Source organism: Castor canadensis, chromosome 3 (assembly GCF_047511655.1).
Source record: "Castor canadensis chromosome 3, mCasCan1.hap1v2, whole genome shotgun sequence".
Taxonomy (NCBI): Eukaryota; Metazoa; Chordata; class Mammalia; order Rodentia; family Castoridae; genus Castor; species Castor canadensis.
Window position 1 is genome coordinate 121,510,560 of NC_133388.1, and position 16,000 is coordinate 121,526,559.

At 39.3% G+C, this 16,000-nt stretch overlaps 1 protein-coding gene across 4 annotated transcripts in view; it reads right to left on the reverse strand.

Annotated features, from left to right (window-relative positions):
* Sgk3 (serum/glucocorticoid regulated kinase family member 3) overlaps window positions 1-16,000 on the reverse strand; it is a 153,091-nt gene that overhangs the window by 98,954 nt on the left and 38,137 nt on the right. The window contains exon 1 of one of the 4 annotated variants that reach the window (XM_074068582.1): window positions 15,682-15,893. The exons of 1 other annotated variant lie outside the window; for it this stretch is intronic. The gene's annotated coding sequence lies outside the window, so the exon portion shown is untranslated. Of the gene's footprint in view, window positions 1-15,542; window positions 15,894-16,000 lie in introns of those variants that run through there. 2 more of the 4 variants (XM_074068583.1, XM_074068581.1) reach the window with 2 other exon arrangements.

Below are 16,000 nucleotides of genomic sequence, written 5' to 3' on the forward strand. Positions count from 1 at the left end.
TCCTGCAGTGAATTCCACTAGTACATTTTAGAACTTTTGCAAATTAAGTTAGAAGTACTTATTCACCTCAATTCATCTGTGGTGAATGGCTGTGTGGAACTCTAGATTTAAGCACACTGCATTACTGTTCTCTGATTCATGTAGAATAATTCTTGGATTCATGGCAACGCCAAGCTAAATGACACTGCAAAGAAACCCTTTGTTTTCAAATAAATCAGTGTTAGGCTTTAGATAATGCTATAAAGAATCCTATTCATGCAGCATTCCCTAGTTAAAATTGTGAAAGTTGAAAACAACAAAAACTTGTACCGATTTTGAAAGAATAATCTTTACTTACAGTGTTTTCTATATGAATTTAATAGGACCATAGAATTTTAAAGGTAGAAGGAACTTCAAGTTATTTACAAAGAAAATGCAGTTACACTTGCTAAGTGTCACTTAATTTAGTAGCATATCTAATACTAAGATCCAGCTTTCTAACTTCCCTAGCCAAGGCTATTAAATATTATAGAACATCAGACAAGTTACAATCAGCCAACATTGATCAAATTTCTACTTTTTCCTCTTCACTATGCCAAGCATTTTCATAATCCACCATTTCTTTTGTAAGTTAGTTCATAAGTTAGAGTAGACTTATTAAAACAATCACGTTCACACCTTTGGACATTCAGTGTTGCTAAGAGTATTGCCACGTGATCTAAACGGAAAGAGATAATTCAATTACTGCAGTAACTACATTACTGAGAGGATATGTTTCAACAACATACATAAATCTCAGAAACTTCACTTCCAGAGATGGAAATACATTTAGAAGGTGCAGGAATGCATTTCTGGGTAACAGCCTTTGTGCTAAGACCTATAAAGACTTCTACAGTTACTCCTCCTTTGTCCATTTGTATACTTTTTTCCCACTATCACAATCTTACTTGATCTTTCTGAGCTGCTGTTTGTTATCCAATCTATACATTCTCCTGAACTGTCACCTCCAATTATCTAAAAATGATGCAACACAGTGGCACATGCCTGTTATCCCAGCTATGTGGAATGTGTAAATAGAAGGATCATGATCAAGTGATCCTCAACCAAAAAGGTCCCAACCACATGCTGGGAGCATGTGGGGCATAGCACCTGTCTAGCAAGTGCAAGGCCCTGAGTTCAAATCCCACTACTGCTCCCCTTCTCCCCCCAAAAAAGAGGAAGAAATCATAAGGAAAATTAGAAAATACTTTCAAGTGAAATGAAAATAAAACCAAAACATATCAAATTTCTGGGATGCAGCTAATGTAGTATTTAGAGGGAAATATATAACTATAAATCCCCTATGTTAAAAAGGAAGATCTCAAATCAATAGCCTAACCCACCACCTTCAGAATCTAAAAAAGCCAGTCATGGTGGTGTATACCTGCAATTCCAGCTATGCTGAAGGATAGGAAGAAGGATCATGTGAGCCAAGACACTCAAAACCAGCCTGGACAACACAACAAAACTCCATCAAACCCAAGTGCCACCAAAAAAAAAAAAAAAAAGAAAAAGAAAGAAAAAGAAAAAAGAAAAGAAACTAAAAAGAGCAAGCTAAATCCAAGTAAACAGAAAGAAGTAAGTAAGAATTAGAGCACAAATCACCAAAACAAAGAAAAAAACTACAAAGTCAATAAAGTTAAAAGTTGGTTCTTTGAAAAAAAATAAACCTTTAGATAAATTGATAAGGAGGAAGAGAGAAGATAAGATCCACTTTACTAAAACTAGGAATGAAAAACGAAACATCGCTACTAACCTCACAGAAGTGAAAAAGGCCATAAGAAAATGTTATGATCAAAGCCAACTAATTAGATAGCATGACATGAATGAATACATAGAAAAAACAAACTAGCAAAACTAACTAGAAACAGATCATCTGTATTTCTGGTTTTATTTTTTCTTTACAATACTGGGGTTTGAAATCGGCCTTATGCTTGCTGGGCAGGCCCTTGACCACTTGATTCGCTCTTACCAGTGCTTTTTTTGGCTTTAATTAACAATTTTGCCTGGGGCCACCTGGTCATGAGCCTCCTATTTATGCAAACTAGCAAAAGAAATTCAAGAAGAAACATAAGATTAGAATAGATATGTGACAAGGAAAGAGATCAAACTGGTAATCAGAAAAACTTCCCGCAAAGAAAAGTCTGGGTACAATTGGCTTCACTGGTGAGTTTTACCAAATGTTTTCAAACAAATTAATACCAATCCTTTACAAAACCTCACCCTCTCCCTCCCAAAACAGGAATGTACACTTGCTAACTCATTCAATGATGTGAGTGTTACCATGATACCAAAACCAGATGATGATGTCAAAAGAAAATTATAGACCCATAAACATGCGAAAATCCTTAACGAAATATCTGCAAAGCAAATCTTGCACCTTACAAAGTATTTTACATCATAACCAAGTGTGATTTATCCCAGAAACACAAGGTCAATCAATACACAATATTTAAAGGACTAAAAACAAAGGATTATCTCAACAGAAACAGAAAAGACATCTGACAAACATTCAACACCCTTTACTGGTTAAAAAAAAAATTACTCACAAACTAGGAATAGAAGGGAATTTCCTCTGGAGCATAAAAGCCGTCTATGAAAAACCCACGCTTATGTCACATATAGTGGCAAAAAGCTGAATGCTTTCCCCTGAGATCAGGAACAAGATAAGTATATCAGTTCTCTTTCTCTTCATTTTTTTTTTTTTTGTAGGATTGGAGTGTGCTTGCAAACCAGGTGTTCTACCACTTCTCTCTTCACTTACATCTTCTCTCTTCAATTCTATTCAGCATTGTACTTGAGGTTCTAACAGGCTAATTAGGCAACCAAAAACATTTTAAGATATTCAGATTGGTAAAGATAAAATAAAACCACCTATGTGCAATGATATAATCTTGCACAGAGAAAATTCTAAGTAATACACCAAAAATTATTCAAAGATTATGAATCAGCAAGAATGACAAACACAAGATCAACCTTCAAAAATTAGCTGGAGGTGTGGCTCAAGCAGTAGAGCACCTGGTCAGCAACTGTGTTAGCCCTGAGTTCAAACCCCAGTACTACAAAGACAAAAAGTACTTGTACTTCCAGATAGTACAATAGACACACATAAAATGAATTAAGAAAATAATTCCATTTACAGCAGCATCAAAAAGAAAAAATACTTAGGAAATTTTAGTTTTTAAATTTTAACAAAAGAGCAAGACTATTACACTGGAGACTACAACACATTGTTGGAAGAAATTAAAGAGCTCAATAGACTACCCATTCATGGATCAAAACACTTTATACTGCTAAGACGATAGCAATACTCTTCAATGTAATCACTATCAAAATCTCAGCTGCCCTTTTTTCAGAAATTGATAAGCTTATCCTAAAATTTATATTGAAACACACAAACTCAAAAGTCAAAGTAGTCTTGAAAAAGAATGAAGTTAGAAGACTCACATATCCTGATTTTGGAACTTACTATAAAGCTACTTTAAGCTAATTCAATCAGTGGGGCACTGTTCAGCTAGACAGATAAATCAGTGGACTTCAATTGAAGTGCAGAAATAAACCTTTATACATAAATAAATATAAGTAATCTTAATTACAAATGCTTTATATATAAATAGTTGTATTTTGGCAGTAATGGGGCTTGAAAAATCTTTATATTTTTGACCAATTGAATACCAAGACAATTTAGTGAAGAACAGAATAAACAATGGGTGATGCTGGGCAACTGGATATCCACAAAAGAAAAGAAAGAAGTTGGACTCACACTATAAGAAAAATTAGCATAGATCTTAGATGTAAAAGTAAGAGCTAAAATTATGAGCCTCCTAGAAGAAAACATAGATCTCTGTGACAATAATTTCTTAGATAATATGACACTAAAAGCACACACACAAAAGAAAAAAGGATAACCTGGACTTCATCAAAAATTAAAACTTTAAAGCTGGGCACCAGTGGCCCATGCCTGTAATCCTAGCTACTCAGGAGGTAGAGATAAGGTTTTTTAGACCCTATCTCAAAAAAAAAAAAAAAAAAGCTGGGAGGTGACTCAACTGGTAGAGTGCTAGTTTGCATGCACAAGGCCCTGGGTTCGGTCCCCAGGACTGAAAAAAACTTTTTTTAAACTTTTGGGCTTTAGGGAAATCATCATGAAGGTGAAAAGAAAACCCATAGAATGGGAGAAAGTATTTGTAAATCATGTATCTGATGTATCCAGAATATGTAAAGAACTCTTACAATTCAACAATGAAAAGACAATCCAATTTTTAAAATGAACAAAGAATCTGAACAGACATTCCTCCAAAAAAAATTTACAACTGGCCAATGAACACAACATCAGAGTTAGGAGAGTGACTCAAGTAGTAGAGGCCTGCATAGCAAACACTAGGCCCGGAGTTCAAACCCCAATACCAGAAGAAAATGTGTGAAACTGAGTATCAAAACCACAATGAAATACCACTTCACATCCACTAAAATTGATAAAATAAAAAGACAACAACAAATGTTGGAAAGCATATGGGGAAATTCAAGCCCTGTATATTATTGGTAGGATAAAATAAAGCAAATACTCTGGAAAACAATTTGGCAATTCCTCAAAAAGTTATAGTTACCATATGACTCAACAATTCTGTTCCTAGGTATACATCTAAGAAAAATGAAAATAAGTTCACACAAAAATTTGCATATCTCCATTAGTCACAATAGCTGAAGTGAAAACAACCCAATGTTGGTCAATGAATGAATGAATAAGTAAAGTATGGTATAGTCACACAACAGAATATTTTTCAGCAATAAAAATAAATTAAGTACCACGTGCTACAATGTTTCAATGGTGAACCTTGAAAGCATTATGCTAAGTGAAATAAACCAGTCTCAAAAGACCACACTGTATGATTCCATTTGTTACTAAATGTCCAGAATAAGCAAATCTACAAGGAGAAAGTAGATTTGTTGTTGCCAGGGGCTGAAGGACTGAGTGATGAGAAAGACTGATAAGGGGTCTAGAGTTTCTTCTTAGGGAGGTGACAGTCCTGGAATAACATAGTGGTGACAGCTATACAACTTTGTGAATAAACCATTGGATTGTGGTTTAGAAGGGCAGATTTAATTGTGAATTATGTATCAATAACTTTTTGTCAGTACTGGGGTTTGAACTCAGAGTCTTGCACTTGCTAGGCAGGTGCTCTATCACTTGAGCCACACCTCCAGCCCTTTTTGCTCTGGTTGTTTTTGAAATAGAGTCTTTCTCTCTCCCTCTCTCTCTCTCTCTCTCTCATTCTCTCTCTCTCTCTCTCTCTTCCTTTCCCTCTGTCTCCCTCTCTGTCTTTTTTTTTTTTTTTTTGCCTGAGCCAGCCTGGACAGTCATCCTTTCATTTTAAGCTTCCTGCAGTAGCTGGTATGACAAGACGTGTACCCACACTCAGCTTTTATTGGTTGACATGAGGCCTCAGGAGCTGTTTTTCCCTGGCTGACCTCTAACCATGATCCACCTGATGTCAGCCACTGGCACCCGGTTCATAAACTCTTTCTAGAGCAGCATTAATCCATTGAGGAGGAGGGCAGAGCCCTCCTAAAAGTCTCCCCAAAAGGTCCCACCTCCCAATATGATTCCATTGGGGATTAAATTTCCAACACATGAATTTTGGGAAACATTCAAACCATAGCACCATCCCACCAAAAAATATAGACACATTTTATTAGATAGTAGAGTGATCAGATATTGTGGAATATAAAAATTCAGACCTAAAGTATTCTACCATCTTTTCTTGGTTAATAGGAGCTCATTCCAGTACCTGCCAAACTAACATTTGACAATAATCATCAAGGTGATTGCTCTGCACATGATAAAAGCGAGAGCACACAAGGGAGGGGTGAGGATAGGTAAGACACCTAAAAAAAATTAGCTAGCATTTGTTGCCCTTAACGCAGAGAAACTAAAGCAGATACCTTAAAAGCAACTGAGGCCAATAGGAAAAGGGGACCAGGAACTAGAGAAAAGGTGAGATCAAAAAGAATTAACCTAGAAGGTAACACACACGCACAGGAAATCAATGTGAGTCAACTCCCTGTATAGCTATCCTTATCTCAACCAGCAAAAACCCTTGTTCCTTCCTATTATTGCTTATACTCTCTCTTCAACAAAATTAGAGATAAAGGCAAAATAGTTTCTGCTGGGTATTGATGGGGTGGGGGGGAGAGGGAGGGGGCGGAGTGGGTGGTAAGGGAGGGGTGGGGGCAGGGGGGAGAAATGAACCAAGCCTTGTATGCACATATGAATTAAAAAAAAAAAGATAAAAAAAAAAGGTGATTGCTCTGTTTCCAAGGACTAATATAAGTGGTGGTGGTTATCCTTGTTAGGGGTTTTAGAATATGGTGCACATTTGTAATCCCAGAATTTGGGAAGAAGAGGCAGGAGGATCATGAGTTCAAGGACAGCCTGGGATACATAGTAAGACCCTATCTCAAAAAGGGGGGGGGGGTGCAGAATTATCTAAACACTAGCTGGGCACAGGTAGCTTATGTTTATAATCCCAGTTACTCAGGAGGCAGAGATAAAGAGGAACATGGTTTGAAGCTAGCCCCAAACAAATATGTCTCAAGACCCTATTGTGAAAATACCCTTCATAACAAACAAACAAACAAACAAAAAAGTGCCTGGCCAGATGCCAGTGGCTCACACCTGTAATCCTAGCTACTCATGAGGCAGAGATTAGGAGGATTGAGATTCAAAGCCAGTCTGGGCAAATAGTTTGGAAGACCCTATCTCAAAAATACCCTTTGCAAAAAAGGGCTGGCAGAGTGGCTCAAGGTGTAGACCCTGAGTTCAAGCCCCACTACCACACACACCAAAAAGAATTATCTAAATACTAAAAGTAAACCAACCTTTAATTTTCTAAAAGCACCAAACTCATATAATCTTAAATAGATAAACAGTATCCATGGTGATAATACCAGATATCATGTGGGAAATAAAATAACTTTGCACTAATTATGCTGATAATATTTAATAGTTTATTAGGAAACAAGTGAATAAACAGTTGGCAAAATACTGCAGATAATTTCAATTAAAGCAGTATCAGAATTTCCTAATGGAAGGCTTGATAATGACTGTAGCCAAGCATTTAAGAGCACTGAAAGAGGAGCAAGCCATGGAAAAATTCGGGCAAAATACAACTTTCCTTTAAGAAGAGACTACACATGTACTGTTTTTAAAAGATTTAAGATGCTAACAACTTTACTAAAGACTTGTCAGGAAAAAGGATACCAGATATGTCCAGATACATAGGTCTATGTTTAAGAAGTCAAGTAACCCAGGGGAATGACTTTCTTGGATTTTTGATGTTTGTTTTGTTTTTTGAGACGGGTCTTGCTGTGCAGCCCAGGCTGTCCTTGAACTTGAGATTCCTCCTGCCTCAGCCTCCTAAGTGCTGGAATTACAGGCATGTACCACCATACTTGGTTTAGGGACATGATTTTTTAAATTATTTTAATAATAGGTTACACATTCACATAGTTCAAAAAGTCAAAAAGTCATATTTAAAAAGGGACATAGTGAAAAGTCTGCTTCCCACCTATTCCTATCCACCTAGTTTCCATCTTTCAACCTTCCGTAGCTAAGCACTGTAAATTCCCTACGCATCCTTCCAGAGTCTCTATTGCATAGACGAGCAAAGCAAAAATACATTCTCATTTTTTCCTTGTTCTTCCACACAGGAGCAGCATTTTACACACAGAATTCTACATCTCACAGGCAAATTTTTAATTCTAAAATATCCAATAAAAGTGACAAATAATTTCAATGGGAGAGAGACTTTTGTTCACACTTGAGTGGTCTTTGTATTGTTAATGGTACTGGGGTTTGAACTCAATGCCTCACTGTGAGCCACTCCACCAGTCTTTTTTTGTGTTGTGTATTTTTGAGATAGGGTCTTATTTTTCTTATGCAGCCTGGCCTTGAACCATGATCCTCCTGATCTGTGCCTCCTAAGTAGCTAGGATTACAGGCGTGGGCCTCCGTCACCCAGCTCGGAGTGGACTTTTGAAGGACAGAAAAAGAACAAACAAGGCCAGGCATGGTGACCAGCATGCTGGTATACTCCCAGCACTTGGAAGCTTGAGCAGGAGGGTCATGAGTTCCAGGCCAGCCGGGGTATATAGCAAGACCTCATCTCAACAAACCACATGAGAGAGAGAGAGAGAGAGAGAGAGAGAGAGAGAGAGAGAGAGAGAAAGGAGAGAGGAGGGAGGTTGGGGGGAGTGGGAAGAGTGATGTTAATATTAGCAGGAGTCAGAAATAATAGAAATCTAAAAGAAGAGACAAAATTAAGAGAGAAAAGAGGGGCATAGTCAGAAATTCTAAAAACTGCTCTTTGCTAAAACATAGGCGTATTTTATCTTTCACTAACAAAAAATATTAAACCATACATTGATGAGAGACTGGATAAAAAGATCAATTAGAAAACAGAACTATACACATGTCCCAATGGAATAAACTATCCACTACACACAATTCCATACACTTAGATTTGTAAAAAATAAGAAGCATTTTTTAAGTATAGTAGAAGTTTTATTTCTGGATGTTTGTTAACAGTGGTCCTAGTCCAGATAAGCAATAATATAGCACTTTCACATTTCAGTTTTAGTATTATGTTGTTGGGAGGCTGAACAGAAGCATGTTTCAAAATCATTTTCATTAATATTTTTAAAAAATAAACCTTTACTTTCAGTGCAGCTTAGGTAGCTACTGTCTTGGGAAAAAGTGTCTCTCCACGTCTAGCCTAAGTACCTTTACAGGTGAGCAGAGTTGGTATGCAGTTGGCTACCTGGGCCCCAACCTACACTTCTATCTCCTGTGGAAGTAAGTCTTCTCTCTGACTGACCAGGCCAACCCCGGACTCCACCTGTGCTATCTCTACTCATGAAAATCTGGAGGGAAGGGACTTGGAATCTTGATATACCACTCTCCAAGCTTGCTAACCTTTGGTCTAGGATAACACTCCTAGTCTTCAACTTGGCTAAAGACAAAAATGTTGTTTTTAAGCCAGATACTTTGGACTTTGGATGCCTTATCTTAAGGGAACAGTGGTCATATGCAGGATTATCTTTCCAGATCAGGCACTCTATTCAGCCCATGACATGACAGACATCTTTAATATGGTGGGTGTGGGGATTGTTAATGCTGTTGCAATGATATGAACAAAAAATTATAAGTAGTTTCAAATTTTTAGTTCATGCCAAGGTTTAAAGGAAAAAACAGTTTATTTAGAGACAAGGAGGTGGGTGGAGTCTTCTGTGACATTTTGAAAGGAATTACTGGGTATTCTCAAGGGCTTTGAAGGTTGAAACCACTCATTCTTCCTAATGTCTACCTTTCCTTCCCAACTAAAAGCTTTCTTTTTCCTTATTAAAGGCCTGCTCTTAAGTGTACCACCCTGATTAGTATTTTTTTTTTTTTTGCTCAAGACCAAAATGCAGAAAGTGAGATGGAGAAAGGATAGAAATTTTCTTGATGCAAGGGTTGGAAGAAGTGGAAAAGAGGAAAAGGAACAAAGTTGAGAGAAGAGACCACAAAAAACTATAGGAGGCAAGTAAGTGTGGGTGATAGCTTGTATATATGAGCAGCGTTTGGAGAAGGAAGGGGAGTGAAGAGATGTCAGCACAGACAGATGCTGTCTGGGAAAACAGGTGTTAGTGTGCAAACAGGGAGTTGTGTGAATGAAATGATTCTAAGTATTACTAACCCCAGAGGCAGCCTGTACTGTAATAGGATCCTAAAACTTCAAGGTCACCTATGCCACCTCTGGTGGCAGCTTTGCTAAACCAATTACTTCAACCATGTATTTATCCTTAGGAGAATATTCTCAAATTCAGCTGTTGTGATTTTCCCTTTGTTCAATCCATTATTGTTGCTTTAGTGATTATAATCAATTATATGTGAATACTCTATAATTTCTTTTCTTAAATACCTTGTATTTTAAATATACTGACAATATAAATATTGACTGCCCCCTATTAAAAGTGAGTATTACGTTGATTTGAATGGATTCGTCAGTCCATCCATACACTTTCACTTCATCAACTTTATGAGCAGTAGTATAAATTTCCAAGAGTGTCAGCCAGGTTTGGAGTTGGCAGATGGCCAGGAAACACAGTAAAACAACTGGTTCAAAGGTGCATGGAATCTATGACGTTGGTTGACTACATAACCAACAAAGCAAGCCTGTATAAGAGAAATGTTTTTCAAACGGCATAGAATATATGTATATGGACACAAAGTTTAGAAGGTTATACTTCAAAATGCTAATAGTGGTTATTAAGGAGAAAGAGAGAGAGAGAGAGAGAGAGAGAGAGAGAGATGGGAGTCTCACTATATTGCTGACCTTGAACTCCTAAACTCAAACAATCCTGCCTCAGCCTCCCAAGCACCCAAGCAGCTGGGAGGACAGGCACACCAGTGGACTCAACACAGTGATTCTTATTTTCCCCTTTTACTTTATTTCTGAAAAAAATTATGTGGATCAATATATATCTGTGATAAAATGTTAAATAAGAAATTGTAAAAAAAGAAATAAAAAGAGGCCAGGGACTGGTGGCTCATGCCTGAGATCCTACTGACTCCAGAGTCAGAGATCAGGAGGATCTTGGATGGAAGCCAGCCTGGGTAAATAGTTCTCGAGACCCTATCTCGAAAACACCCATCACAAAAAAAGAGTTGGTGGAGTGGCTCAAGGTGTAGGCCCTGAGTTCAAGCCCCAGTACTGCCAGAAAAAAGAAAGAAAAGAATAATGTTTAAAAACTATGGGACAAGAGCAAAGTAAAAATAGGGAAAAAAAAGATGTTAAATATAGTATTTTCTTGGGAAGCTAAGGATATGGTTACAAAATTTCCTTTTAGCTGGTCATTTATTATACATATGCATCAGCTTATACAGCTTAAATACTGGTCCTACCTATATGCCAGTATGTGTGTGGATGCCAAGTTGGAAACCAGATAATTTAAATGAACTTTAATCTATTTTTATTTAAGACAGAGTAACTGTGGACAAGGTACATGTGCCTTAGTCCCAGCTACTCTGGAAGCTGGAGCCCACAGGCTGGAGGCTAGACTGCAACAGCAGACTATTTATTTACTTCTCAAAAGTCCTGATAAAGTCCTGCTGTGCTTGAGGAAGTGTCATCAACAGTGAGTCCCATTTCTGTAGGCGAATATATTTTATATGAAATCCATTTCACCTTTAAATAACAAAATGTTTGGTACTGGCTGATACCAATATATTGGCTACTAGCAAATATATCAGGAAACTGAAAGGAAATAATTAACCTCAATTACACTCACTATTACATGCTATGTAAATACAGTATTATTTCTTCAAAATTACTGAAAAAAATGGTATTATCTCAATATTATAGGCATTCTCAAAAAGGAGTAAGCCTTTAAAACAACAGAAAGTTCAGGGCATACTCAACCAAAACCTGTCAAAATCACCCTTGCTTTCAAGTTAAAAGCCACTAAACCAACTCTCTACATTTTTAATTATCTGAAAAAAAAATCTGACTTTGTAGCCTAAGGAAAGAGTTATCTGTAAGAATATTTCTCAGTCAGGCTCATGCCTATAATCCTAGTTACTTGAGAGGTGGAGACAAGGAGGATCACAGTTCAAGGCCAGACGAAAAAAATCCAGGAGACCCCATCACAACCAATAAAAAGCTGGGCGCAGTGGCTGACACCTGTCATCCAATATACATGGGAAAAGCATAAATAGAAAGATCACAACCCTGTTCAGGCAGGGTGGGATGTAAAAGCAAGACCCTTTTCTAAGGAAAGCAAAAGGGGGGCATGGCTCAAGTGGTCAACTGCTTGCAAGTACAAGATCCTGAGTTCAAACACCGGAACTGCAACAAACACAACAAAATTCTGCACTTGGTGGTGTAAAGGAATTCTTTCCACTAATACCTTACCATGCTAATAGGTATTTCTACTCCTTCTTGGACTTCAGTCCCACCTAGGTCTTCCTATATGTATGGCCCCACAATGGAAGCAGGGCTGGACCACACAGGAATCCTTCACCAAGAGCTCTAACTAATACCTCTTTCACCCACACACCTCCTGTTTTCCACCTTACATGTTATCAGTCCTTCAACCCACAACAATTCCTCCTAGACTTCTTTCACTCACCCATAACCTACCTACTCAAGGAAAACAACAGGTTGAGTTTTTGGTTTATTTGTTTATTTTTGAGACAGTTTCTCTCTAAATAACCTAGGGTGACCGGAAACTCAAGATCCTTCTGCCTCAGCCTCCTGAGTGCTGGGATTACAGAGAGGACACCATGCTCAGCTTGGATATAAGGAGATAAACTTTGCCAGGCATTCAAGACCTGTAACAAAAGGAAAGGACCTGAGGAATTGAATATTGCATGGATGCTACCCACTGCTCTAATTCTCTATGAAAACCCTCTGAGAGCCTGGGACAGGCAATACTATTTTACTGGTTAATGCTCTGCTTTGTTTGTTTTTGTTTTGATGGCAGTGCTTTGCGCTCACAAAGCAGGCATTCTACCGTTTGAGCCACACCTCCAGTCCCTGGTTAACACTCTGAATTGGCCTGCAACATCTGAATTCCACATCGTCTTCCTTAGCAACAACAATTCACTCAACACTAGTATTGAGCTAAAATTATGTTGACATGAGCTAAAATATGTGGAATTGGCACCTCTTAGATTTATCACTTTTCCCCATGAAATGGGAGATAGGGGGAATGAGAACCAACGTTCCAGCATAAGAAAAGGAACAGGTAAAAGAAAACAGACTTAAAATAATGTGGGAGCTGCCTGTCAGGAATAACACGTTACATAACTTGAGTTTCATGAATCAGCAGTTTAGACGATAATTTACATGAATTTTAAAAAGAGAGAGAAAAACGAAGCTTGGAAAAGGTAAAGCAGTTTCTTAAACAAGGCAGGTTTCAAAAGCATTTTATTCCACCCCCTTACAGAAGGTTGACAGGCAGATGGCTCAATCTAGCTTCATTAAGGGTTTCCTACCACCTAATTCCCTCCTGGGAAAGGCCATCTTGGCATTCATTTCTCCCTGGTAACCCTCCTCAATTCCTCCCACCAGGTAGTGGCCATATTTTCCTAATTGAAGGTTATCCGTCTGGGGAATCACATACTTTAGGATACAGAGAGTTGGTTATGCTTGAAGGATATAAATAGTTGAGGATTATTTTTCTGCTTTTAAAAAAAAACCTATGCTTTATTCTAAAGAATTGCAACATTTCAGAAACACACAGTAATGTCAGACACTTCAGAAAACAATGAGAATACCTACAATCATTGCATTTGAACTTGATCATGAATCTAAACAGCTTAGAGAGATACAGAGGAAAGCTATCAACAAGAATATAAAGATCATGTGTCCAAACCAAACTCTCAAAATCAGAGGACAAAGACGGGATGTTTGTGAGGGAGAAAAAACAACAAAGCTATTTTATTTTTCAAGAACCAGAGATGACAAATCCGAAGACATCAGTCCCAAAGGCATTCCTGGCCCTTTTGTAGAAAAGTTATTATAGCAGATACTATTTGAAATACAAGAGTCATTGAATTAGGCCGGGAAATCTCTTCGGCACAAACCAATTATGATGGTATTTTGAGAGGCATGTTTTGAAAGATCAAGCTACCTACAGTCATTTGGAGTCATTCATTCCACAAATATTTATTACAGGCCTGCACGTGCCAGGCTCCATCCACATACCTACTCTCTATTTAAGCTCTGCCTCCTGCAGCTATGCAGTCCGGGCTAATGCACACCAACATTTCTCTGCCTCAGTTTCTTCAGTTGTACAAACAAGGGATAAAAAATGACTACCGACCTCAAAAGGTCTCTCTGAAGACAAATAGGTATGCCTGGAGGCACTTTGTAAACCATGAAAGTGTTTGCTGTTGTTTGGCTGAATTCATGAGTGCCACCAATGTCTGTGGTGCCATAAATTTTATCAGAGGAAAGTGAGCCTTCCTGCTCCAAAAGACACTTTATAGTCCTATTAAATAAGGCTTATATCTCATTTAATCACCTCCTAGGAAATTAAAATATATGAAAGAGAGAGAAGCACCAGGAGGGACGGAGGGAGGGAGGGAGGGAAGAAGGGAGAAAGTGAGTATTACAGGCAGATCAGGATATTATATTTATAATCACCAGAATGACAAAAACTGTGTCTCCCTTATTTATTCACCATTTCAGGTCTCTACCAATTTGCCCATCAGGCCACAGGGCTCATTTGAAAGGGCATTTTATTCTGGAAAAGTACTCTTTTTATATATAATATGCAAATCACAAAATGGACACCTTCCGAGGCAAACCAACCAGTCGATGCTACTAACAGCAAACGCCAGGAAAATTATAAAACACTATGTTAATGCGCACAAACAAAAAAGCTCTTTTATAGTACATTTCAAGTTCAATCTGCCGCTTACATGTAAGCCATGTCATAGGAATTGTCAAACAGATTAGGTACAAAGCTCCTTTTTAAAAAACAGAATTAGGCTCCTGTGCAGTGGCGGTTGAAGAAAGAGGGAAGTTAGGTTTCCGCAGGGTTAGCTGAGGGCACCATGGTGGAGCAGAGAGCCAAACTTACAAAAGCTGCTTGGGATCTGGTGGGGAACCTGCCTGCAAATAGGTCCTATTCTGGGAGCTACAAATTCGCTTCCTGCAGGGACTGAGGGGTGACAGGCTTGTCCTATGGGAGTGGTAGCCAAAGGGACCAGAAGGCACACCCAGTCCTAAAATACGCCTGAACTTCCTCTACTGTTTCCAGCTCTTTCTGTGACATTTCGGGGAACTAAAGTATGCGCAGCCTCTTCATGGCTACAGCTGGTATAATTTAATTTTTTTTTTTAGTTAAGCATTTGAGCTAATATTTATAAAGCATGACGAAAGAGCCCAGTGCATAGTAAGAACTCAGTGTTTGGTAAACAAAGGAGTCACTTTCCAGATGGGTTGGGTGAGTACTCAACCTAGTGAGAGGGGAGAGAATCAAAACACACAAGTCTTTTCTTTTTCTTTCTCTTTTTTTTTTTTTTAACATTGACAAAGATTTTGAAATTGTGGTGCTCTATCTTCTTGACTCTCGAGGGCACTCTGGAGAGTCTTTTGTGCAGGACTGAAATCCTATCTCCATGGTTCAAAAATCACCGTGCAAAATTTGGTGAAATATTAAGTTTCGAGAGGCGACTCCTTTCTCTTTCCTATCTTTCCAAGTAAGCGTCACTAAAAATGACAGAATCTGACATCTCGGAGCACTTGTAGATGGCTACAAACCAGTGCTTACACTAATGGGAGCCAACAGAGCAGATTCTCTTGAAAAGAGAGGGAAAGAGTTCAAGTCACAGCGCACTGAGGAGTAGCAGCGCATTAAATCTCATCCTAGCGAAGCAGGTTCGGGGACCACAGGTAAAAACGATCCTGTCCCCGCACCGCCGCGACCGCCCCATCCCGGATCGATCCCTGATCCTCACAGATAACACGCACCCTTTGCAGCTCAGGTGGGGGGGCTCCCACCTTTTCCGGTGCCCGGATCCCCAAGTTCGGGGGGAAGGCGGGGAGACGCGGCGCACGGCGAGCACAATGCGCCTCCACCGACACCTCTCAAAGCACAACCCGAATTCACCTTGAGGAAACAAAGATCACCGCGTCTCTAGAGTCGCGGGCTGGGCGGGTCAAGTTCAAGGTTTCCGGGGCACGGGAAAGTCCGGAGAGAGGCGGCGATCCAGGCCGGGGCAGCCCTCGCCGGGGTGGGTGTGCGGCCGGGACCCTCGCGGCACTTCCCTGGCTGCGGCGACCGCGGGGCCGGGCGCGCTCCGCCTCCTCCTTCCCGGCAGGGCCGCCGGGCGCCGCCGTTTCCTCCCCGCCGCCGCCGCGTCACCGCGGCTCCTCCCGCGGGGTGCGTGGAGCGCGAACCCCGAGAAGAGCGCGCGCGGGCGGGAGGC